Below are 24,559 nucleotides of genomic sequence, written 5' to 3'. Positions count from 1 at the left end.
ACGAGTCTAGCATCGATGAGGCTGACCAGGTTAGCATTATTCTGGAATCCTTACCAGATAGCTTCCTTCATTTTGTTAGCAATGCTGTTCTGAATAGGATTGACTACAACCTTACAACTCTACCCAACAAGTTGCAGACTTTCCAATCCTTGTTGAAAAGCAAGGAGAAAAAGGATGAAGCAAATGTGGCAGAAGTTCCCAACTCACTCAGGATTAAGGTCATGTTACCTATGGTCATCCTAGTGAAATGAAGTCTCTATCATGAACGACGTTATATAACGAGGTTATACACTTCGTGGTTCGGTCTTATACAAACTCCATTCTATAGGACACCCCCGCTCGCATGTCTCCACATGAATGATTAGGATCAGACCATCTGTAGCATGTCATAACACTTGTAACTATCTACAAAGCGGGCTACATCTGTAGTGTCACCAGGATAAGGTTTCCCTCCTATATCCATATGCGTCATACCATTTTGGTTATCACTTAAGGCATGATCCATTTTTATGTCTTCACATACATGTTTAAGTTACAACGACAACCAGGGATCTTAGTTTATTGGTTTGTGGTAAATGCAAATAAAACATCTCATATTTCATAGACAATAGTGAAGAAAATATCTCATATTATTACATCAGAAGCATTTTTTTCAATACAGGTGTTTACAAAATACAGAACCCAACGAGAGTTTAGGGCACCAACCCCAACAACTTCATCATCCAAAAAGTTCCACAAAGGTTCAACCTCTGGAACTAAGTCTACACATTTTTCCTCCGACACTAGAAAATGGAAGAAGAAGAAGGGTGGTAAGGGGAAGGCGCCTGCTAACCCACAACCTACTGCTCCAAGGGGTAGACCACCAGTGAGGGTTGACAAGGGAAAGTGTCTCCATTACAACCAGAACGACCATTGAAAGAGGAACTGCCCCAGATATTTGACAAAAAAGAAGAAGGCCAAACAAGGTAAATGTGATTTGCTTGTTTTGGAAACTTGTTTAGTGGAGAATGACGATTCTGCCTGGATTGACTTTGGGGCCACTAACCATGTTTGTTCTTCATTTCAGGGAATTAGTTCCTAGCAGCAGCTTGGTATTGGTGAGATGGCGATGCGAGTTGGAACCGGGCAGTCATCTCGGCTGTGGCAGTGGGAAGTCTCCGGTTAACTTTACAAAACAAATTTCTCATTCGGAATGATGTATTTGTAGTTCCCGATTTAAAGAAGAACTTAGCGTCTGTAAAGTGTTTACTAGAATGTAAATATCAACTACATTTTTTCTTTTAATAAAGTGTTTATTACTAAGAATGGTGTTGATATATGTTCTGCTCAACTGGAAAGTAATTTGCATGTGCTAAGGCCGTTAGCAACAAATGTCCTCCATAACATAGAGATGTTTAAAACTACCGTAACTCAAAATAAACGATTAAAATTTCTCTTAAGGAAAATGCCAAACTTTGGCACCTAAGGTTAGGACACATTAATATCAATAGGATTGAAAGCTTGGTGAAGAATGGACTTCTATGCGAGTTAGAAGAAAATTCTTTGCCTGCATATGAGTCTTGCCTTGAAGGCAAAATGACTAAAAGGCCTTCTACTGGAAAAGATCATAGGGCCAAAGAACCTCTAGAGCTAGTGCATTCAGACCTTTGTGCTTCGATGAATGTAAGAGCCAGGGGAGGTTATGAATATTTCATCACTTTCACTGATGATTATTCAAGGTATGGGTACATTTATTTAATGCAACATAAGTCTAAGTCTTTTGAAAAGTTCAAAGAATTCAAGGCTGAAGTTGAAAACGCTTTAAGTAGAATGATTAAAATACTTCGATCTGATCAAGGTGGAGAGTTTTTAGAATCATCTTTCCAGAACTATGTGATAGAACACGGAATGGTTTCCCAACTCTTAGCACCTGATACACCTCAGCAGAATGGTGTATCAAAGAGGAGAAATCGATCCCTATTGGACATGGTTTGGTCTATGATGAGTTATGCTTCCTTACCTGACTTGTTTTAGGGTTATGTAGTGGAGACTGCAACTTATATCCTAAATTGTGTTCCCTTCAAGAGTGTTGCCAGAACACTTTTGGAGTTATGGAATGGTCGTAAAGCTAGTTTACATCATTTCAGAATCTGGGGTTGCGCAGCACATGTGCTTTAGGCTAATCCTAAGAAACTAGAACCACGTTCAAGGTTATACCTATTTTTAGGCTACCCCAAGGGAATGAGAGGTGGTTATTTCTATGATCCTAAAGAAAACAAAATGTTTGTGTTGACAAACGCTACTTTTCTTGAGGAAGATCATATAAAGAAGCACAAACCTAAAAGCAAAATCGTGTTGAACGAGCTTTCCAAAGAAACTACTGAATCTTCAACAAGATTTGTTGAATAGCCTGGTGTTAGGGTTGATGCCCTAAATCTCATAAGGTCCTGTAGTTTGTAAACACATGTATGAACAAATCTTTTGTTATATAATAATATGATATATTTTCTTCGCTATTGTCTATGAAATATGAGATATATTAGTTGCATTAACCACAAACCAATAAACTAAGATCCCTGGTTATCGTTGTAACTTAAGCAAGTATGTGGAGACATACAAGTGGATCATGACTTAAGTGATAACCTAAATGGTCTGTAGTATATGGATAAAGGAAGGAAACCTTGTCCTGGTGACACTACGGATACGGCCCGCTTTGTGGATGTTACAAGTGTTGTAAAGTGTTACAGATGGTCTGATCCTGATCATTCATGTGGAGACATGCAAGCGGGGCTATCCTATACAAAGGAGTTTGTATAAGACCGGACCACGAAATGTTTAGTCTCATTATATAACGCCATTCATGACAGAGACTTTCATTTCACTCGGATGACCATAGGGCAGTTCTTTGATTTGCATGGATGCGAGTGGCCAGATCGCCGACTCAAACCTACCACTTTGAGGATTCGTCTGATTGGGGAGCTGGGAACTCAGATACACAAGACGAAATTCACTCCTTCTGTGAAGCAGGGGTAAGTAGATAGATTGCTCCCTTAAGGGCTGATTCTGGGGCTTAAACAATGTGGTGCCACACCTTCTCATGGCCCAAGAAGTATTCACTCATAATAGGACTATGATGTATTGTTCATTAGAGGACTCAGTGGTACTTAAGGAGTTAGATGTAACTACAGGGGAAAACGATAAATTGGCCCAGCTGTACTTACAAGCGATTTTTGAAGGGTCATCGTACTGTTGATTGGTTATATTCAATGGACACATAAATATATCTGTAGTGCGAAGAGTGCAGCTGTCAGTCTTTAGTGGAATGCTCGACAGTTAATGGATGGTGGATATCGTGATTAACGAGTTTAGTACTTTATTCACGTATCGTTGGAGCTTCAAGTTACAGGTTTATAAGGTCCCCTTTGTAGCTCAACAGATTCAAGTTGAGAATCAGTTTTTGGGTTAGTTTGAAGTGTTTAAATTAACAAGAGGGAATTTTATTATTATGATATAATAAATTATTTCAATTATATGTGATATAATTGATTTGATGTTTTAGATTCATTGATTGGAGGAATTAATATAAATATGATTTATATTAAATGTCATAAAGGAGAAAAGAACTATGGTTTATATATTACATATGATGTGATATTAAAACTATAGGTTATAAATATAATATGATAAATTAGTTATTATATTTATTTATAATAAAACATTTATATGATAGTTATTGGTGATTATTCTTTTCTCCATTAACCGATTACAAGTGGGAAGTTTTGATCAATTTTAATAACTAAAGAATAAAAGTGAAAATTGTTTTCAATTTTGATGTTCGCATCACAAACGATCAGGTGAAAGAAAAGCTATATGATAGCCTTTGAGAGAATGGATGACGAGTAAGTTTACTAGACGACTACCTCTCGTTTACTAGACAATCGAGTATCCTATCTATCCGATAGACATTCTAATTCTCCCACTTACTCAATCGTTTAACCCGATCGTATACATCCTCCTTCCCTCTACAAAATTCACACAGAGCCCACACCTCCTGAATTCACACATCGAGAATACCAAGGCAATCGAGTGGTAATGTCAAGTGTATCTGTTCGAGGGTTGAGGATCGAGTCTTACTCGATTGGGTTTGAGGATCTGACAGTTCATGGAATTGCACTGGTTATTCTTTGCGTTCATGCTCGTGATCGAGTTTGCTGGGAAGCATGACTGGTGTAGATCAAGGGAATACTTGAAGAAGAGTTCTCCAAAGATATGTCACTTGATTCCTTTTTTTTAAAAAAAAATGAAAAGCATGCTGTGATTTACTCGATGATGCATAATTGTTCTTGTATGTTTGTAAATACGTTGTTCTTTCACAATGGATTTGGAACGATCTTGCTTCCGCTTAATGGTTCTCTTATTTAAGTGTTCCTTCAATTGGTATCAGAGCTAGGTTATTCTGTTATTCCAAATTCCATTAATGTATTGAATTGCATTTTACATTCTTGATGGGTTTTAAGCATGTCTACATTGCGTTTAAGTGTTAGATGTATTTATGGATGTGAATTAATGGAGTTTTCTTGGATGATTACCTTTGTTTACTGCTTTCTTTTACATTTCAAAGTTAATTTGTAAGGGCCCCTGTGTTTTTGGGTGTATTAACTTGCTATCGAGTCTGTATTCAAAGTGGAGTTTGTAAGAGTCGTTTGTGATAAAGCTCCAAGGCATGGAGATGAAGTTTACTTCGAGGAAGAAGAAGACCAAGAGTTGGTCAGATCGTATAATCCAGGCTAAATGATCGTTTAGATTTGGCTATACGATCGTGTAGAAAAGTTCTACTCGATCGTGTAGCATTTGCTAAAGGATCGCATGGCTGATGCTACGCGATTGAGTAAAGAGTTTACTCGATCGTGTTGTGTTGGCTACTCGATCGTATAGACGATGAGGGTAAACGATCGCAGAGATGGGATACTCGTTGCATGGTAGGCACGCGCAGTAAATGATTGAGTAGGCCAACAAGCTTCATCCCATAGTCACTGGATACTCGATCACTCAGTAAGTGTTACTCGACGCCTGCTCCTCGATCGTTTAGACGATCATGCTTTATCTCATAGTTGTCATCTACTCGATCGTTTAAGCAGGTGTTATACTCGGTGCTCTGCACGATCGAGTGGCTTTCATGCTTCATCGCATAATCAAAAGTACTCGATCCATGCTACACGATCGTGGCTACTTGACCAACGTCACTCGACGATCACAAGAAAAAGCTACACGATCAGGGAGCGAGGCTTCGCTCAAGCGGTTCAAGACCCAGTTCACCTATTTGAACCGGTTAACTCGATGGTTTTTGTAATAGATAGATTTAATTTTCGATTTTTGATGTAAATCATCCTGGTCCATTAATTTTGATGAATGTACATGATATGTATGTTTCAATTATATGTCATATAATATGCCATATAGTTTTAAATCCCACCATAGGTTATGCACTTATTCATGCATCATCTTTATATTATAAGAGTTATAATATAGTAGCTTGCATGATTAAATTACTTTAAAGCATGCTCATGCATCATATAATATAAGAGTTATAATATATGCATGCATTAAGCATATTCATGCATCATCTTTATATTATAAGTGTTATAGTATAAGGGTGTATGAAAGCATGTATGCTTGGTTCATTACAATTTATATAAGAGTTATATATAGTAGTGAATGGACATTGCATGAAGCATGACACATAGGTTAAATTTATAAGAGTTATAAATACCTAGTCTAGCTTAGCAATGTAGATGGTTTTAGTTGTTTCCTTTTATAAGAGTTATAATGGAAATTAGAGCTAAAATAAATAAGAAAGACATGCATGCAAACTTAGGTTGAATCATGTTTTAAAAGAGTTTTAAAATTTGATTGAAATAGACCTAAGATCACAATTCTAATGTGATTAGAAACCTAAGTTTGATCTTTTAATCAGTTTAATAGGATTAAATTGACTAATAAAAGATTAAATATGTACCAAATCTATCTATAAGGGACTTTTTATCTAAGGTGGGTTCTGTCTAGGCTGGAGTACTTAAGCTGACAGAAACGGAACACCCCTACTTGGGAACCTAGCTGGAAAGGTGAATTAGATAGATTTGATGCATGCATGCAAATTTGAGATGATAGTCTGTCAAAATGTTTAATGGGACTTAATTCAAACTTGTTTAATTATCAAAAGCAAGAGTTGTTTTTTAGCAAATTAAACTCACACTTAGATAAAATTAGTAGCCGGATTGTCTAAGTTAATGAATCCCTAGGTAGAACATTTAGTGGGAGGTGCTTGAGGTATATGATACTTCACTTAAACCTCTAAACGTTTCTCCCTAATGATCACACCATGAGATCTATCCTCGGCCTCGAGGCACCCTGGGAGTGTCCCTCTAAAGGATGGTGTTTAGGTAGGTCATGTCACACCCCCTCCCAGATTACCCTTTTATTCTGGAAGAGAATATGATCGTGGTAGTTACTAGCCCTACTGCCAGCACCCACCACCCAAGCCTTCTAATCTAAATACCAACCTGTTTAAAACATTAGCAATATACGCATATAGAAAACCCCCTTAAGGTTCTATAAAGATTACATAAATACATGCATACAGCCATGACATAACATTTATAGAAAAATATTCATAGATGGCCCAAACATTCCTAAAGAAGCCATAGTCCCTCTCAAAACATGTGTACATAAACAAATCATCAACCTAAGTCTTCTTAATAAGCCGAGTCTTTCAGTGGCAAGTAGCAGCAGGATCAACCATGAGGAAACTGACCGCTACCTGAAAAGGAAAACACAGAAATCCCGTGAGCTAAAAGCCCAATGGGTGACTATAGATTCGTATAACATCAAGCATTACATCACTATAAACCTGTAAATATACTAATGAGTAACTCAAGCATTAAGCTCTAAATGTAGCTTTAAACCATTCTTAAACATCATTAAACATCATTATTCCCTAGTTGAGAATGAGCTTAACCGCTCTAGCTCCCAACGTTTATTACCGGTCAAGAGACCCATATTTTGGCCTCTCATTCATAACTACCTATGTGCACATGGCCATGCTAAGTATCATCATATCTTAAGTACTTCTGCTCAGATACCTTCTCAAACTTGTCCTTCAGTATCGAGCTATTAAGATACCTTCTCAAATGTCCTTTGGTATCAAGTTGGTCGGGTACCTTCTCAAATGTCCTTCGGTACCAAGTTGATTAAAATTAAATGCAAAAAAACTAGAAAAGAGATAGAGAAGAAGACATCGTGATTTTTATAGTGGTTCGGTCAAACACGACCTACATCCACTTTTCCAAACGCCTCTTGAGACTTCGATTAAAAAAAAATCTTCTTTGACTCCTTCCATGGATGAGAGCCGAACCGCTACCTTGCTCCTGGGTCAAGAGCAAACCCGATCATTTTCACTGGTTAGAATCCAACCTTTACAATGTGTTGAAGCCTTAAATCACACAATAAAACTCTCTAAAAATAGTGGGTATACAAGTTTGAGGTCACACACTTTAATTCTCATAATACAATAAAAATTTCTCTCAAGAATAAGATGAAAAGAAAGAAAATCGGAAGTTTGTAGATAGAGTAACAATGGTGACTTTTTTTTTTTTTTTTTTTTTTACTAATTTTGAGGATTATAAAATGTGAAAAGTTGAAATAATTTTGAAAAAGATGAAGTATAAAAAAAAGAGGGAAATAGGGTAAAAACCAGATTTTGAATTAAACTATTGGATTGATAAAAAAAGTAAAATGGAAGGTGGAGATTGAAAATGAAAAAGTGAAAATATAAAATAAATAAATAAATAAATAAATAAATATATATATATATATATATATATATATATATAATTTTCAACCAAAATAATTTCTTTTAATAAAACTAAAATCCACCAATTGAAATTTTAAGTTCCATGTGTCATTCACCCTATAGTCCCAAGTGATACTTTCTAATTGGTTCAATTTGATGATTAATTCGCCACGTCACCGTCTCGGGTACTTTTCCATTACACTTCTTTTGGCCATAGCTTTTTCATTCGAACTTTGATTTGGGTGATTCAAAAAGTATCAGAATTGTTGTTCTGAGCTCTAAGCTATGAATTATTCAAAATAATAAAATTGTTAGTAAATAAAATCATGTTTATTATCATCAAAATATTAATTAATTAATTAAAATTAATTAATTTGAGATTAAGGGCTAAAGAGCCAACAATCTTCTCCATTTTTATGATGACAAACCATAAAAGAAAAATAACTTGAAATACACATAATTATAGCAACACATGTGATCAATAAATAATTTCAATGTCAAGTATACGTATCACCACAAATGTCATGGTTGAAATTCATTCAAAATATTTAACTTCTTCCCTTTAATTAATTCTTCCTTTAAATAATACTTCAATAGAAACAATCATAACACATTTTTCGTATACTTCTCCCCCTTTGGAATCATAAAAAAGAACAATAAACATATAAGTGCTCCCTCTAAAAATATGACATATACAAAGATTCCAATTCTCCCCCTATCAATATGCATTATATAATAGTGTTAAGTAAGATAGGAAATCAAGATGCATTACAACAAATAATACCAAGCTCAAGCCTATTTTTGCAAAAACTTTCTTCATTCAAAGGCTTGGTAAAAATATCCGCTAATTGATTAATAGAGCTTACGAATTCAAGAGTAATGTTACCATTTTGCACATGCTCTCTAATAAAATGATGCCTAAAATCAATATACTTAGCCCTAGAATGATGGATAGGATTATTAGTCAAATTAATAGCACTAGTATTATCACAAAATATAGGCACACTATCAAACTTTAATCCAAAATTACAGAGTTTATTTCATCCAAAGAATTTGTGCAAAACAACTAGCAACCGCAATATATTCTGGTAGAGGTAGTGGATAAAGCAACCGAATTTTGCTTTGTACTATACCAAGATACTAAGGAATTACCAAGAAATCGACAAGTTCCACTAGTACTCTTACGGTCAAGTAAACTACCGACAAAATCCGAATTGGAATATCCAACCAAATTAAATTCAACATTTATAGGATACCACAAGCCTACGTCAATAGTTTCAAGCAAACATTTAAATATTCTTTTAACGACATGCAAATGTGATTTCTTAGGACAAGATTGAAATCTAGTACATAGACATACACTAAACAAGATATCGGGTTTATTAGTGGTTAAATAAAGTTAAGATCTTATCATACTTCGATAAGTCTTTATGTCCACACATTTACCTGTTTCATCTTTGTCAAACTTAGTGATAGTGCTCATAGGAGTTTTTTCAATTTTACCTTCATAGAATTTGAATCTCTTGAACAAATCCCTTGTGTATTTTTCTTGACTTATAAAGATACCATCCTTGAGTTGTTTGATTTGGAGTCCAAGAAAGAAACTAAGTTCTCCCATCATACTCATCTCAAACTCACTATACATATACTTAGAAAATTCTTCACACAAAGATGGATTAGTTGAACAAAATATAATATCATCAACATATATTTGCACTATAAGCATATCATTATCCCTAACCTTAATAAAGAGAGTAGTATCAATTTTTCCCATTTTAAAGCCATGGATGAAGAATCATCTTCCTTCTTTTCATTGATGCTCACTTCTTGCATACTTGATACAATTTCTTTGCCTTTGTCACTAACAAGTAAATCTCCAAAATCTTTTTCAAAATCATCACTACAAATAGACTTATTTGAAACATTATTACATGATTCATCAAATAAAACATGCATAGATTCTTCAATAACTAAAGTTCTCTTATTGAAAACTCTACAAGCTTTACTAGTAGAGTAATATCCTAGGAAAATGCCAACATCCATCTTAGAATCAAATTTTCCGAGCCTTTCTTTGTTATTCAAAATAAAACATTTACAACAAAAAACTTTGAAATACCCAACATTTGAAATTTTTCCATACCAAAGCTCATAAGGAGTTTTATCTAAAGATGATTTATTTAAAACTCTATTTAAAACATAGCAAGCGGTATTAACGGCTTCCGCCCAAAAATATTTTGGTAGATCAAACTCATTCAACATTGACCTAACAAATTCTTGCAAAGTACGATTTTTTCTTTCAACCACACTATTTTATTAAGGAGTTCTTGGTGACAAAAATTTATGAGAAAAACCATTTTCTTCACAAAAAACTTTAAAGGCATCATTATCGAATTCTCCTTCATGATCACTCTTAATTTTAGAAATAAAAAAGGGAAATTCTTATAAATAAAAAAATCTTTAAAATCTTTATATTTTATAGAAAAAAGTTTCAAAAGTATAAAACACTTTTGGAACTTTTGCTATAAAGTGTAAATATTTTTAAATATTTTTTTATATTTAAAAAACCCCCAATAAAAAAATCCTTTTTCATTTTGAATCTTTTAGCAAAACTAATACAACTTTTTAAAGCATCATCCTTATTTATTTTATCATCAAAACCCAAGTAAATCTAAAAAAATCCTCAATTATCACAAATGCATAATAGTTTCCTCTAGCAATTCTAGAAGGGCCAAATAAGTCCATGTGTAATAGTTGTAGGGGTCTAGTAGTAGAGATCACATTTTTAGATTTGAAAGAAAACTTAGTTTGCTTTCCCATTTGACAAGCATCACAAACTTTATCTTTTTTAAATTTAAATTTAGGAAGACCTCTAACCAAATTTTTTTTGGAAATATTTGAAATTAAGTACATGCTAGCATGGTCCTAGTCTTCTATGCCATAACCAATAGTCATTATGCAACATGGAAAGACATTTATCAATAATAGGACAATCATTCAAGTCAATGGTATACACATTTTCATCCCTATTTCCAATAAATATGACTTTTCTATCACAAGCATTTTCAACAATGCAATTATTTTTATCAAATACAATTCTTAATTATTTGTCACACACTTGACTAATACTAAGTAAATCATGCTTTAAACCATCAACTAAAAGCACATTTTCAATCCAAATAGAAGATTCATTATCTATTGCCCTTGCCAATAATTTTATCTTTCTTGTTTCTGGAGAAAGAAATAAACCTGGATCGGTCTCCGGTCATGTGCCTTGAGTAACCACTATCCAAGTACCACTTATTTTTCTTGGAGGCTTTCAAACAAACCTACAAACAAAATAATTAAGTTTGATTCTTTGGTACCCACACTTGTTTGGGTCCAATAGTGTTAGCATTTACAAATTTAGGGACCCATTTCATTTTTGCATTAGCATTACAAGCATCGGATCTAGATAAGTAACAAGAATGAGCTCTATGACCATATTTGCCACAAGAAAAACAAACAACGTTATGCAAGGATTTATTTCTAACAACAGATTTATGCACTTTACTCTTCTTGGAGAAATTCTTTCTTGGAGCATTGTAAGACTTTACTCTTTGAGAAAAGTTTCTTCTTGAAGAAGTAGTGTGGCCATACTTCAATTTAAAGCACTTAGGTCTAATATGACCTTCAACACCACAGTTATGTTGGCACGAAACTAGATTTAGCATTATTAGACACAATGTTGGGCATATTAGGACAATAGAAGATTCTTTAACAAATATAATTAGAACTTGAAGGAGTAGAACATTCATCAATATAGCCTAAACCTCTCTTATCACCAAAAGGCTTGCCTACTTCAATTATTTTGTCCAATCTTTGAGCACCTATTGTCAACCTTTTAATAGGCTCTTTAGCTCTATCAAGTTCTTGCAAAACATTTAATTCTTTTTATTTAAGTGATTTAATCAAATTATCCTTTTCACAACCATCATGCTCAAGAAATCTAACTTTATCGAGCAATGCATTTTTCTCATCGCAATCACAAACATGCTCATCACAAAAGACATTTATTCCATCAATTTTCTCAACAAGCTCACTCTCTTTAAAGCAAGCAATTTCATCAAGTAAAGATTTATTTTCACTAGTCAAAGTATTGCATTTCTTCTTAAGCACAATATATTCTGAGCTAAATTTTTCTAAGTCATTTTGCATATTTCCAAAAGCTTCAAACAATTTATCATAAGAAGGGGGTTCTAGAGTTACCTCATCATCAAGTTCACCATCTTTTTTACTATGAGCCATAAGACCAATGTGTGCTACTTCTTCATCATCACTTCCACTTTCACTTTCGCTACTATCATCCCAAGTAGCCTTCATTGCCTTCTTCTTGGATTTTTTAAAATGATTTGAGGAGTGGACAATCCATTCTTATATGACCCAACTTTTTGGATTCATAACATTTCACCTCATCCTTTTTGCTCTTCTCACCTTTTGAATCTCTCGGTTGATAGGTGTTTCCTGAATTGCTTCTTCCTCTTGATGAAATTTTTGTACTTACGTGAAAAATAGGCAATGTCATCTTCATCACGGACATCCTCATCTTTGGAGTCAACTTCCAAGGAGATGGTCTTTAATGCAATACTCTTGTTCTTTTTGGACTCATCCTCCAAGTGCTTCTTCAAAGTGATCTCATGGGTCATGAGTGAACCAAGTTCCTCCAATGGAAGTTTAGTGAGATCATTTTCTTCTTGGATTTCCATCACCTTTGCTTCCCAAGTCTTAGGTAGAGACCTAAGAATTTTCCTAAGATTTTCGGATGTTGTATAAAATTTACCAAGTCCCTTCAAAGCTAATAATATTAGTAAATCTAGTAAACATATCCGTCATAGACTCATTAGCATCCATTTTAAATAATTCATAATTATGAACAAACATGCTAATTTTAGACTCTTTAACTTGATTTATTCCTTCATGAGTAATTTCAAGAATATTCCAAATTTCTTAAGTGGAAATTCATCTAATACAAACAATTAATAGCTTAACATTAAAAGAACACATTTTCATTTCATGTTCATCGTACTCTTATTCTAATTTAGGCTTATCAACATTATCAACCTTTTTTATTAGTACATAAGGACCTTTAGCAACAATTAACCACAAATTGTAGTCAATAGATTGCAAATAAATTTTTATTCTAGCTTTTCAATATGCATAGTTTGAACCATCAAAATAAGGAGGTCTAGAAGTAGATTGCCCTTCAACAATTCCATTTGCTACTAGGTTTGCCGTAATGCTCTAACAATAAAGTTTATCTAGAAAATTCAATTTCAAGAGAGCAATCTTGCTCTGATACCAATTGTTGGAATGGTATAGCAACTCTAGAGGAGTGAATATGGTTTAATTAAACTTTTTCTTAAAGTATGCTCAATTTGATCTAATTAGATATTTTTAAATTAAATTAATAAAAACTCTAATTTATGCTAAATAAAAAGATTGATAAAAATTATGTAACAACATACTCGATCAATCTCAACCAACAAAATCAAGAGATTAAAATTAAATGCAAAAATAACTAGAAAAGAGATAGAAAGGAAGACACTGTGATTTTTACAGTGATTTAGTCAAACATGACCTATATCCACTTTTCCAAATGCCTTTTGAGACTTTGATTTAAAAAAAAAAAAAAAAAAAACTTCTTTGACTCTATCCATGGATGAGAGTCGAACCACTACTTTGCTCCTTTTAGGGGTTCAAGAGCAAACCCAATCATTTCCACGGGTTAGGATCTAACTGTTACAATGTTTTGAAGTCTTAAATCACACAATAAAACTTTCTAAAAAGAGTGGGTATACAAGTTTGAGCTCACATACTTTAATCCGCACAATACAATAAAAATTTCTCTCAAGAATAAGAGGAAAAGAAAGAAAATGGTAAGTTTGTAGAGAGAGTAACAATGATGTTTTTTTTTTTTGGGCTAATTTTGAGGATTGTAAAATGTGAAAAGTTGAAATAATTTTGGAGAAGGTAAAGTATAAAATGAGAGGGAAATGGGGTAAAAATCAAATTTTGATTTGCACCATTGAATTGATCAAAAAGTTAAATGGAAGGTGGAGATTGAAAGTGAAAAAGTGAAAATATAAGATAAATATATATTTTTTTTAAAAGCACTTAAAGTGACCAACGATCACTTTATATATATATATATATATATATATATATTTAAATTTTCAACCAAAACAATTTCTTTTAAATCTCTTTTCTTTTAATAAAACTAAAATCCACCAATTGCAATTTTAAGTCCCATATATCACTCACCCCTCTTGTTCTAAGTGGCACTCTCTAATGGGTCTAATTTGATAATTAATTTGCCACATCACCATCTCGAGTATAATTCCATTACACTTTTATTGGTTATATCTTTTTCATCCAAACTCCAATTTGGATGATTCAAAAGGCATCAGAATCGTTTTTCTGAGCTCTACGCTATGAATTATTCAAAATAATAAAATTTTTAGTAAATAAAATTAGGTTTTTTTATCATTAAAACATTAATTAATTAATTAATTTGTGATTAAGGGTCAAAAAGCCAACAAGATATTCACGAGAAATCTTGGTCTAAATATTCCATTATTAGTGCACCAAGGGTCGAACTATACAAGCTGTAACATCTATTCAACTAGAATCCTGTCCTCTTCGTCTATCCATAAATGCTCTTTCGATCACAGTTTGTGCAAATGAAGGCCTTATGTTAAAAATTTATTTCCGACTCATTGGCAGATTCCCTCCTCGCTGCTCAGTCAGATGGTATTGTCGTCCTCGATAGGTAGGCAAAAATCTTTCAGCATTTGGATAGCTAGCATGGCAGCATCACATAAATAATAATTCTGCAAAATTTCAGAACTATTACTTACTCATTGATTTTTTATTCACTTAAAATAATCAATAACTGATAAGTAAATATATTGCACTTATACATACAAGAAAATGAAATCATTAATAACCAATGTCCTAATATTTTTAAGTAAGATGAAAACATACCTAAGTAAGAGTCATGTACAAAATAACCTTAAAAAAATAAGGTAATATATTAGACAAACAAAAAATCAAGATTCGTACAATGAATTATGTGTCGAAAGGAGAATAGTGCTTTGTCACGAACGTTCCAACCTACATTCTCACAAAATGAAGTAATAGTAAGAACATAAATTTATTAATAGGCAAGTAAACTTGCAAGCAAAAAGAAAAATACAAATAATTTTCAACCGTACCTTACTAAAGTTAACCGTGCACTATGATATTTTAACTTGATAGAAGAAGTGAAGTTGTTTGAAATAATTCACAATGGATCCGTCACATGAAGAAGAGAAATATGAAATAAAAAAAACAATATAGAAGAGTGTATGAGAGTAAAAAATAAATAAATAAGGCGAAGTTAGATGATGACTTACCCCTTGAAAGGGAAAAAAGACCAAACATCTTACCCTTTGGATGCGAATCAACTTTGAAGAGGTGGTGTAATTTAGTGAAGTGAGAAATATATATAGAAGTTAAGTACAATGGAAGCATTTAAAACCCAACCACCATTCACAAACTGTCAAATGAAGTTGGAATAGTGTTTTAAAATTAATAGAAGTGACATCAATTTATCCCTTCAACCACCAACTCAACCATAAAAAATAATAATAGTAATAAATAAATAGAAGAGACAACCACTACTTTTTCATTAATTAAAAGAGATGAAAGTAACTAATTTGGTCAGAATCAAACTAATAATCCAACCATTCATAATCCCAACACAAACATAAGTTGAAAACTATCATAAATGATAAAAGAAACTCTCAAAATAGTGGCGTTAGGTATGGTATATCAATTTATTCATTATCAGAATTGGTCATAATCAGAAAACAAACGTTTGAATGGTAGAACCAAGAACATAGTCAACATCAATAATCCAACTATTGGTACTAATAAAATAAAATAAAAATAAAAAATAGTAGGCTTAAGTTATAATCACACCAGATATAATACATCAAATAGAAAATAATTTCTTTTCAAGCATAAGGAGACCTCAAGTATAGATCATGATGAACCAATAAATACATCATAAAACATGTTTTATTTGGCAAACACAAACAAATTTAACAAATAAGGGAAGTAATAAAGGGAAAACATATTCATAAGTTCTTAAAAGGAATTGAAGTATCAAAACATGAAACATGTATAATTAAAAACAGTTATTAATTAAATGAATAAAAACAAGATTGTAATTATTGAAAAAAAAATCCTCATATGTAGAAAAAAAATTATCAATTAGTTAAATAGTGGGAAAAAAAAGGAACATTCATCATCGGCCTAAAAACATTGGAACAAAGATAGGTTTGGGATTACAAACTGGGACTAAATACATTAATGAAAACATGAAATTTGAAATATAATAAATTACAAACAATGAAACAGATTCAAAACAAAGCATGAACAAAGAATAACACATCCAAACAATCAAGAAAAAATTAAATAAGAATAGGTAAGAAACATACAAACCAGAACCCAAAAATAACAAATCCAAAACAATCAAAGCATTACCAAAGAATATCATATTCGAAACATGCAAACCGAAACCAAATAAGAATAGATCCAAAGTACTCAATGGAAGGTGGAATGATATCAAATTCAAAGCATGCAAAGCAAAACCCAAGAAGAACATATCAAAAAGAAAAAAAAAAATGAAAATGGTACCAAAGAATAAAAGATCTGAAACATGCAAACTAGAACCAAATAACTACAGATTCAAGCATTCGAATTAAAACCTAATCATAATAAATTTGAAACATGCAAACAAATACTAAAAAATGATAGATTCGATATATTCAAACCAAGACCGAATAAGAATAAATCCGAAGCAAGCAAATCAAAACTAATGAAAATCAAGTATCACACTAATGCAATAAAGAGCCATCATCTTCGACCTTAAAGATGAGTAACTAACCTTTCGAGAAGGAGCCCTCCCCTACTAGAGACATGATTTTTGGCCAAAATGGAAAGGCAAGGGAGAACTTTAACATTCTCTTCGCGTTATGCGATCCTTAGATTAGGGTTTCAGAGAGGAGGAAAGTAGACATGAGAGGAAGACGAATATCGAACGAGCAGAGCATTGATTAGGGGTTTCAAAGAGGAGTGTAAGACCTCTCCTCTTTTGTTTTCTCTTCTTGGAACTAATAGAAATCTTATAGGTTGAGATTCAATTTGTAAATTTGAGATTCAGTTTGTTTTGGAAATTTAGTAGGAATTGAATAAAATGGATAAGGTTTAGTGTTATCCTTCATTTATATATCAAGATAAGGATAAGGATGAGTGAGATTCTTTATGTGGAATATTTAAGATATTAAATACAAAGGATGAGACTATTTAATGGAATGGAATAAGTATGGTTTATTTGGGCAAAGGAAAATTTATCAAGTTAAACAAAAAGAGAAATTTATTGAATATAAAATTTAAGTAAAATTGGAGGAAAATAGATTTTAAAAAAAAAGGGAAAAGGAGTTGCCTACGTTTTCCTTGCATAAAGGGAAGTTAGACAAACAAGCGACACCTCATACACATAGAAAGTAAGAGGCGCGAGGAAGAAGGATGTGTTAAGAATAATTCCAAGAAAAAAATGGTGTAAGAAAAACAAGAGGGGAGGGCCACGTTTTTAGGGTCAAGCATGAGGTGGAGAGCATTTGGTCAAATGCATGCATGAGAAGTAAGACGTGACCAAAGGAGGTTGAACACTTGCATGAGGAAGTAGAATTGGCTAAGTTTGGGCATATGTGGAGATAGAGTTGTTTTAGGTTGAAGACACTTCACTCATGGGAAATAAGAGGTGGAAGGCTAATTTGTGGGCTGAAGACAACTCAAGGAGGAGCTGGAAATTGTTATGCCTGTTGTAGCCACGTCAAAAGAAGGTTAAGTAGGAGCTGGCAGTTGAAGGGTAGCTTAGACTATGTCTATAAGGCATAAAGAAGCATTTAGTTCTCCCAAACTACTTGTGCAAATTTAGAATTTCTTGAGATAAAATCAAGATTAATGAGTAAGGATGACCATCATGGGTTGCCATGATGGTTGGAGGCTGGGAAGATGGGTAAACTCGAAGAAATGCGAAGGTGGTCGGTGGAAAGGATAAAATCGGATAGGGTTGGTTTGTAGGGCTATTTGAGGCATTTCCATTGGGGTTTAAATCCCCAAAAAATAAGGTTGGTAAGTTTAGAGGTCCCTCTTAAGTGCTATAAAAATTCTTTAAAGTCAGAAAGGCCAGAATTGATAAAATAAATTATGAAAAGTGGCTGGAAAGCCAAGGTCGAGGAAGACAGCCCAAGGGTGCCAACTTGCTGCCTAATCGCCCAGCCTTACACACGGCCAGCCACCCACTCCTACGTGCCCTCACACATGCCAGCACTCATCCGTGCGTAGCCTCACGCTCGTCTTTCTATGCTCGTGTGTGCACGCCTCGCCTAATGTTCGCCTGCTCCTTCCGCATGCCTAGTTCCCAATGCCCATCAACCACGCCCATGTGCTGTGCCACCACACATCTATCGTGCCAACACGCCCCTGTATGCACACTCACACGCCCAATCAGCACCTATGGGCCATTTTGGTGTCCATTGACATGATTTTGGATATTTTGGAGTTTGGTGAGTTATTTTAGGACCCAATTAGGATTTTCTTGATATTTTAGTCCTAAATTAATAATTTTGGACTTAAGAGTAATTTTGGAATAATTTGGTGATCGAAAAATAGGCATGCACAGCGGAATTGAAGACCAATTTTACTCTAATTGCTCAAAAATAACATACAACCCTAAATTAATTAATTGGGGTTTTTTTGAAATATTACCTTTGAAGCTCCCGAAACGCTTCTATCTCCGCCCGAACATGAACCGGACAACCACTAGAGCTGACCTACTACTCTCCGGACTCAGAATCAAGTTGTGGGACCCGATGGATGAAGAAACCGAGAGAGAGAAAGTTATGGAAATAGGAGATGAATTTTTTTGGGTTCAGTTTGGGTTTTGATATTTCTAAAAAATGGTGATTTTTTTCCAACCCAATTTAGAAACTAATTTTGGCAAAATTTTCAAAAGTCCTCTATCCAAATTGAAAGCCAAAATTTTTTAGAAAAAAACCATGTAGAAATTGCATGAAACAAATTCATAAAAACCGACCACCTCAAAATCCACAATCTAAGTGGGCTTGATGTCTCCACTATAAGCCAACACCAAGCCCACTATCTTGTTAGTGGAATTATCCAACAAAAATTTTGGATTTTCCCACTAACTTTAGTCAAAGGACAAAATGGTCATTTTGTCAAAGTCAAATTTTGACCGAAAAGTCAACATTTTGAATTTTTATGACTTTTCCCGTGTTGACTAATTTTGACCTCTCGAGTATGAGTATTCATTTTCTCGAAATTCAAATCACATTTGAATATAAGGCCGGTCAAAGTTTGACTTTTCATAGTCAAAAGTCAATTCTTTGACTTTTTACATCTTTGACCATTTCCATTATTTCTGAGTTTCCGAATATGAACGTATTCATATTCTTGATATTTAAATCACATTTAATCATTAAAGCTGTATCTCTAAATTGAAAAATGACCACTATATCACATATACTTGTCGGTTTCTCTCTCTTCACCTAATTCGAACAATTCAAATCATTCTATCATACTGTTTTAAGTTTATTTCATATGAGCTAGTAGGGGAACCTAATGGACCTATAGAACATGGGCTCCAAAGATCTGAGATTAGCTAGCTAAACTCTTTTAGAGAAGCTAATCAACATTCGTTAACTAACGGGTCATTCCACTATAGTCCCGTAGTTGCACTCCTCTCACTATAAATATATTTGTGTCTATATGATATAACCAAGATAGTAAGCTAATCCTTCACAGGTTGTTCGTAATCTCGGCTGGATCATAAAAACCGTTTTACCCCCAAGATTACATCTTATTCCTTAATTTCCACTGATCCTCTAATGAACAATTGGTTTAAGATCCAACAAACCGAACCCCTCTCAGGCCAAGGAAAGGGTGGGGCCCCTTATTCAAGACCTGGATTCAGTACTAAATGGAACAACCTATCTACCATCCCTATAACGGGTAGGAGTGAATTCCGTCTTACACCCTATGTTCCCAGCTATCTACCTGATCTTACCCCTGAAATGGGAGGCTTATTGGGCCAGCGATAATGAGCTGCCTTCACTTATACAAATCTAAGGATAATTCCGAGTGAACAGGAGTTCATAGTTAGCTCAGGATTAAGATTAAGTTATCTAGGTCATCAATTAACGAAATAGTCAGTTTTATACATAAAACGATGTTTAGAACATAAAAAGTGACTATTTTATGGTTCAGTCTTATGTAAACTCTTTACATAGGATGCCCCCACTTTCATGTCTCCACATGAACAGTTTAGGATCACATCGTTTGTCCTAACTACAAAATGGGCTGCATCCATAGTGTCACCAGAATAAGGTGCCCAACCTTATTCATATACTATAGACCATTTTGGCTATATATTTGAACTTGATCCACATTTATGTCATTGCATAAAGTTCAAACTTATACTTAATAGTCTCATATCTTTAGTTTATTGAATTCATGAATATAGAATTTAATTTTACTAAAGATTTTCAATAACAGCTTTATTGAACAAGAATATGATATTACAAACTACGAGTTTTAGGACATAAAATCCAACATTTGGGAGCTATTTTGCAGGGGAAAAAAACTCGAATTCGGGGAAAATAAGAGTTAATAAGGATATAAGATGGATTATGGGGAAATTATGAGGATGACCTGATGAGCTTGGACTATTTTTTAGGTCAAGTTAAGGTTGGGGAAGCTAATCCAAGGAGTTCTAACCAGCAACTATGAGTCACTCTTCATAGAAGAAAATCCTATTTTAACTACGTTTAAAAGTATTTGATGAAACAAATTATACTTATGGGTTATTTCAAAGTTTATACTCATAATGATCTATCATCAAGTGCTGAATTGTGAATTTAAATTCAAACTCCTGTTTGATAATTCATGCGATGTTCTGTAAATTGATAGTTTGAGAATGAGGTTTTGACACCGTTGGATCTAGTACTCGAGAGGAGTTACTTGAGCTCTGCGTGCATGTATGATAGTTGCTATGCATTGAGTTGGTTCCACCTCAGTGACTGAGTTTGTTAAGTTGGTTCCACCTCAGTGTTTGGGTGTGTTGAGTTGGTCCATCCTAGGGATGTCCGGTTACGGGTTTGATGATTTATTTAACATGCGTTATTCATGCGATTTATTAAATTTTTTGCAATTCTTTACTTAAAAGGTTTAAGGTGCGTTTGGATGAGTGTCTATAAGGATCATGCGTTTGAAAAGAGTTTCTTGATTAAGTTTTAAAGCATGCATGGTTATAAGTTTTCAAAAAAAAATTTGAAACATAAAAGGTTGTTTCATAAAGTGTCACTCAATGAGCTTCCCAACTTATGTTTTCCAAATGTTTTGTTTTTCCGCACAGGTAGCAAAAGAGTATAGTTCCGAGTGCCACACTAGGATGAGGTTGGTATAGAGTTTGTAAAACAGTTTATACGAACATTAAGTTATTATCAATAAAGTAATATGTTAAGTTGTTGATTGATTGGTGTTAGAAGTTGTTGAGTTAAACAGGTCAAGGCGAACAATAGATATCACAAAAGGGTGGTATTTGCTATCTTCACACCTCTTTCTAGGTGAAAAAGGTAGATTTAGGAGGGAGTGTGACAAGGAGATGATAGAATAATTTCTTAAGAAAAGAAAGCACTCTAAAAGGAGAGGACTAGAGAGATATCTAAAACCATGGAAAATTGGAAGGATATACATTTGATTAAACCGATGAGAGAAAATATGATTAATGCTTAATGGGTTAGAAACCATGGAGAATGAGATGAAAATATGGGAAATGGGAATAATGAAACAAGTGGGAAGCAAAAGGGTATGAATTACAAACTAGGCTCAATCAAAACAAACCAAACATGACTTCCAAACCCATTCTATTCAAACAAACCACCCCAAAATTTATAGATTTATTTCTTGTGGAATTCAACTCCATCATTGGGAATCCATTCATTTAGAATTTTCACAAAAAGTTTTAGAAGTATAATGTTCATACAAGTGAAATTTATGGTATGTAAATTCAGTGGGGTTTGTGCTTTCTTAAAGTAGGCAAAGTTTACTTTTCTAGAGAATAATGAAATGAGTTACTTGTTTCACTCATTAACTTTCTTCTTGATTATAGTTTAACACAAAGTTAGAAATATTAAAGTTTAATCAAGAATAGAGTTGGATTAGTTAATAATAGGCATGTTTAGATCGCATTGCATTTAATTCTAATGCTATTTTCCCATACTTATCCATGTTATTGAGTATATTTGGTGCGATGATCATTGAAGGTAAAGTTGTGACTTCATGTGACAAAAGGCACTTTGGTAATTCATTGATAAGTGAAATGGATCATATTATGATTAGAGAAAAGTTTTTTCAGTAGTAATAACTTGTGGACTAAATAGTCAATTGATATAATTGCCAATAAAAAGACAGTTGTGACTATTTGTAGTAACATTTTTAATGAGACCGCCGTTAAAGTATAAAACTATATTCTCTTTTTAATTTTCAGTAAGATTTTTTCCCATTCAACTTTTTGTAGCAAGATTTTCACAAAGCATATATTTTATATACAATAGATATCTAATTTATAATTTTCTAGACTTGTTGCCTATTCTTTCATAACACTATATATATAGGTTAAGTACTCTTGAAACACACATCAATTGAGCATAAAATTTGTTCGAAACTTTCTCATCATCTCCACTTTTAATTCTTATTTTTAGTTTTGTTCTTGACATTTTATTCTTTTTTCTTAACACATTACATACACAAATCTTTGTCATTTTTGAACTAAAGGTATAGTTTCTTTTATTTTCATAATTTGTGGCAACATCTTTTCTACATGTATATCCATTATATATATAATATATACCTTATCTATACATTATTGAACGGAGAACATATCTATACTAAATTAAAATCTATATTATATTAAAAGTGGTTGAGAGAAACAAATTTTTAACTTTCGTCTTTGCACTTAACTTTTTCAATAATGACCATTTTGCCCTTACATTCACACCCTTTCATGGTCTTGTACATAGGGATTATTTTTTTCCATTTTTTTCTTTTCATTTGATTTTACATCTTTTTTCACAATTAGATTTTTCAAAAATCCTATTTTGTCCTAGTATCATTTCATACTTTTTCCCCCCCCCAATCTAGTAGAAGAGCTCAAAATATTCTAAATGAAAATTAAAAGCCTTTGTTTTTCATAAGAGAATTTATAAATTTATTTTGGGGGATAAAGTGATATAGTTAGATTTTATGAACTTGTAACTTTTTTCCAAAAGAAACATTTTATAACTATGGGAAAAATACCTTTTTGGTCCCTGAGTTTTGGACAATAGATGATTTAGTTCCTAAAGTTTTAGATTGGTCATTTTGGTCTCTAAGTTTTGAAGAATAGGTTTAAAAAGTCCATCATTTTAAAAAAAAAAACTTTCAATTTAATTAAAAAAATTATAGAAGCTGATGTGGCAATATGACATAAAAAAAATATCATTTTTAACATTTTTCTTTCTTTCTCCCTCTCCTCACCTATCTCTCCATCCTCTCTCGTTATCTCTTTTCCATCTCTATTACTAGATTTTTTTTTTTTTAAGAAAATAATCAGAACAATCATAATGAAAAACTCAAGTGTGACATCTCCCTCGTTTAATCTCCAAATTGCTCAAACTTGGCATCATAACTCTTATTTCCATTTTTCTTCAACTTAAACCAAATCCTCGGTTGGGTTTTCTCTTCAGGCGAAATGAAATGAAGAAATTGTGGTATGAATGAAATCAATTTCACTAAACTAGATCAAATGAATTAAGATTGCAATTTAGTATAAATGAAATGCATTTAGTATCATTAAGCTTTGGAATGATATTTAAAATTGAATATAACCTCTTTTTAATTAAGATTGTGATCTCATCTGCACATTTCATCTCTAATGTATTTTCATTTTCTGCAAATCTGACCCAATCCTCCCGTGAAATTGCAACCTCCCCTTGATTTAAAGCACTAAATATGAAACTTTATATGAATTTTCTCTTAGGTTGGAATTTGCTTATAGTCTGTGCAATAGAGAGAGATTCAATTGAAGGTCAATGTTGATCCATATCAAAATTTAATTCCTAAAGATGGAAGAGAGAGCCCACGCCATTTTGATTGTTTTTATTAAAGAAAAAAGAAAACTGAAAAATGGAGAGAGAAAGGGAAAGATTGAAAAAATATTTTTTTTATGTCATATTGACGCATCAATCTCTATAATTTTTTTATATTAAATTTAAGGGTTTTTTTTTTCATGAAACTTCAGGAATTAAATGCATTTATTTCCAAAGCTCAGAGGATAAAAATGTATTTTTTTTTTCTCATAACTATTTACTGATGACTTATTTGAAGAAGCATGTAAAAAAGCATGTAAGTGTTCTTCAAAAAATTATTTTAGGTTTTCCCTCCAAAATTAGAGGTTAGTGAAAAGTTTATTATTAATTCTAATCGATATGACATGGTTTTGTTTTTTTTTTTTTTTTTTTAAAGAATCTTAACTATATCTCCTTATTAAAGTTGATGTGAATCCAATAATTGATCAGTTACATGTAC

At 33.1% G+C, this 24,559-nt stretch overlaps 1 long non-coding RNA gene across 2 annotated transcripts; it reads right to left on the bottom strand.

Moving 5' to 3' along the window:
• Positions 1-14,407: 14,407 nt before the first annotated feature.
• LOC120081880 (uncharacterized) lies at positions 14,408-17,048 on the bottom strand. Of its 2 annotated transcripts, XR_005482974.2 has the most exons (4): positions 16,797-17,048; positions 15,079-15,401; positions 14,927-14,977; positions 14,408-14,694 (listed from the first exon to the last, which is right to left on the bottom strand). It is a non-coding gene; the product is annotated as an uncharacterized LOC120081880 (long non-coding RNA). The 2 variants fall into 2 exon arrangements; XR_005482973.2 differs by lacking the exon at positions 16,797-17,048 and having other exon boundaries at positions 15,079-15,470.
• Between the last annotated feature and the right edge of the window lie 7,511 nt (positions 17,049-24,559).

The sequence above is a fragment of the Benincasa hispida genome, chromosome 7, assembly GCF_027475165.1.
Source record: "Benincasa hispida cultivar pf3 chromosome 7, pf3_genome.v1.1, whole genome shotgun sequence".
Taxonomy (NCBI): Eukaryota; Viridiplantae; Streptophyta; class Magnoliopsida; order Cucurbitales; family Cucurbitaceae; genus Benincasa; species Benincasa hispida.
Note: the sequence above shows the minus strand (reverse complement) of the source record. Positions and strands in the feature narration are given on the sequence as shown.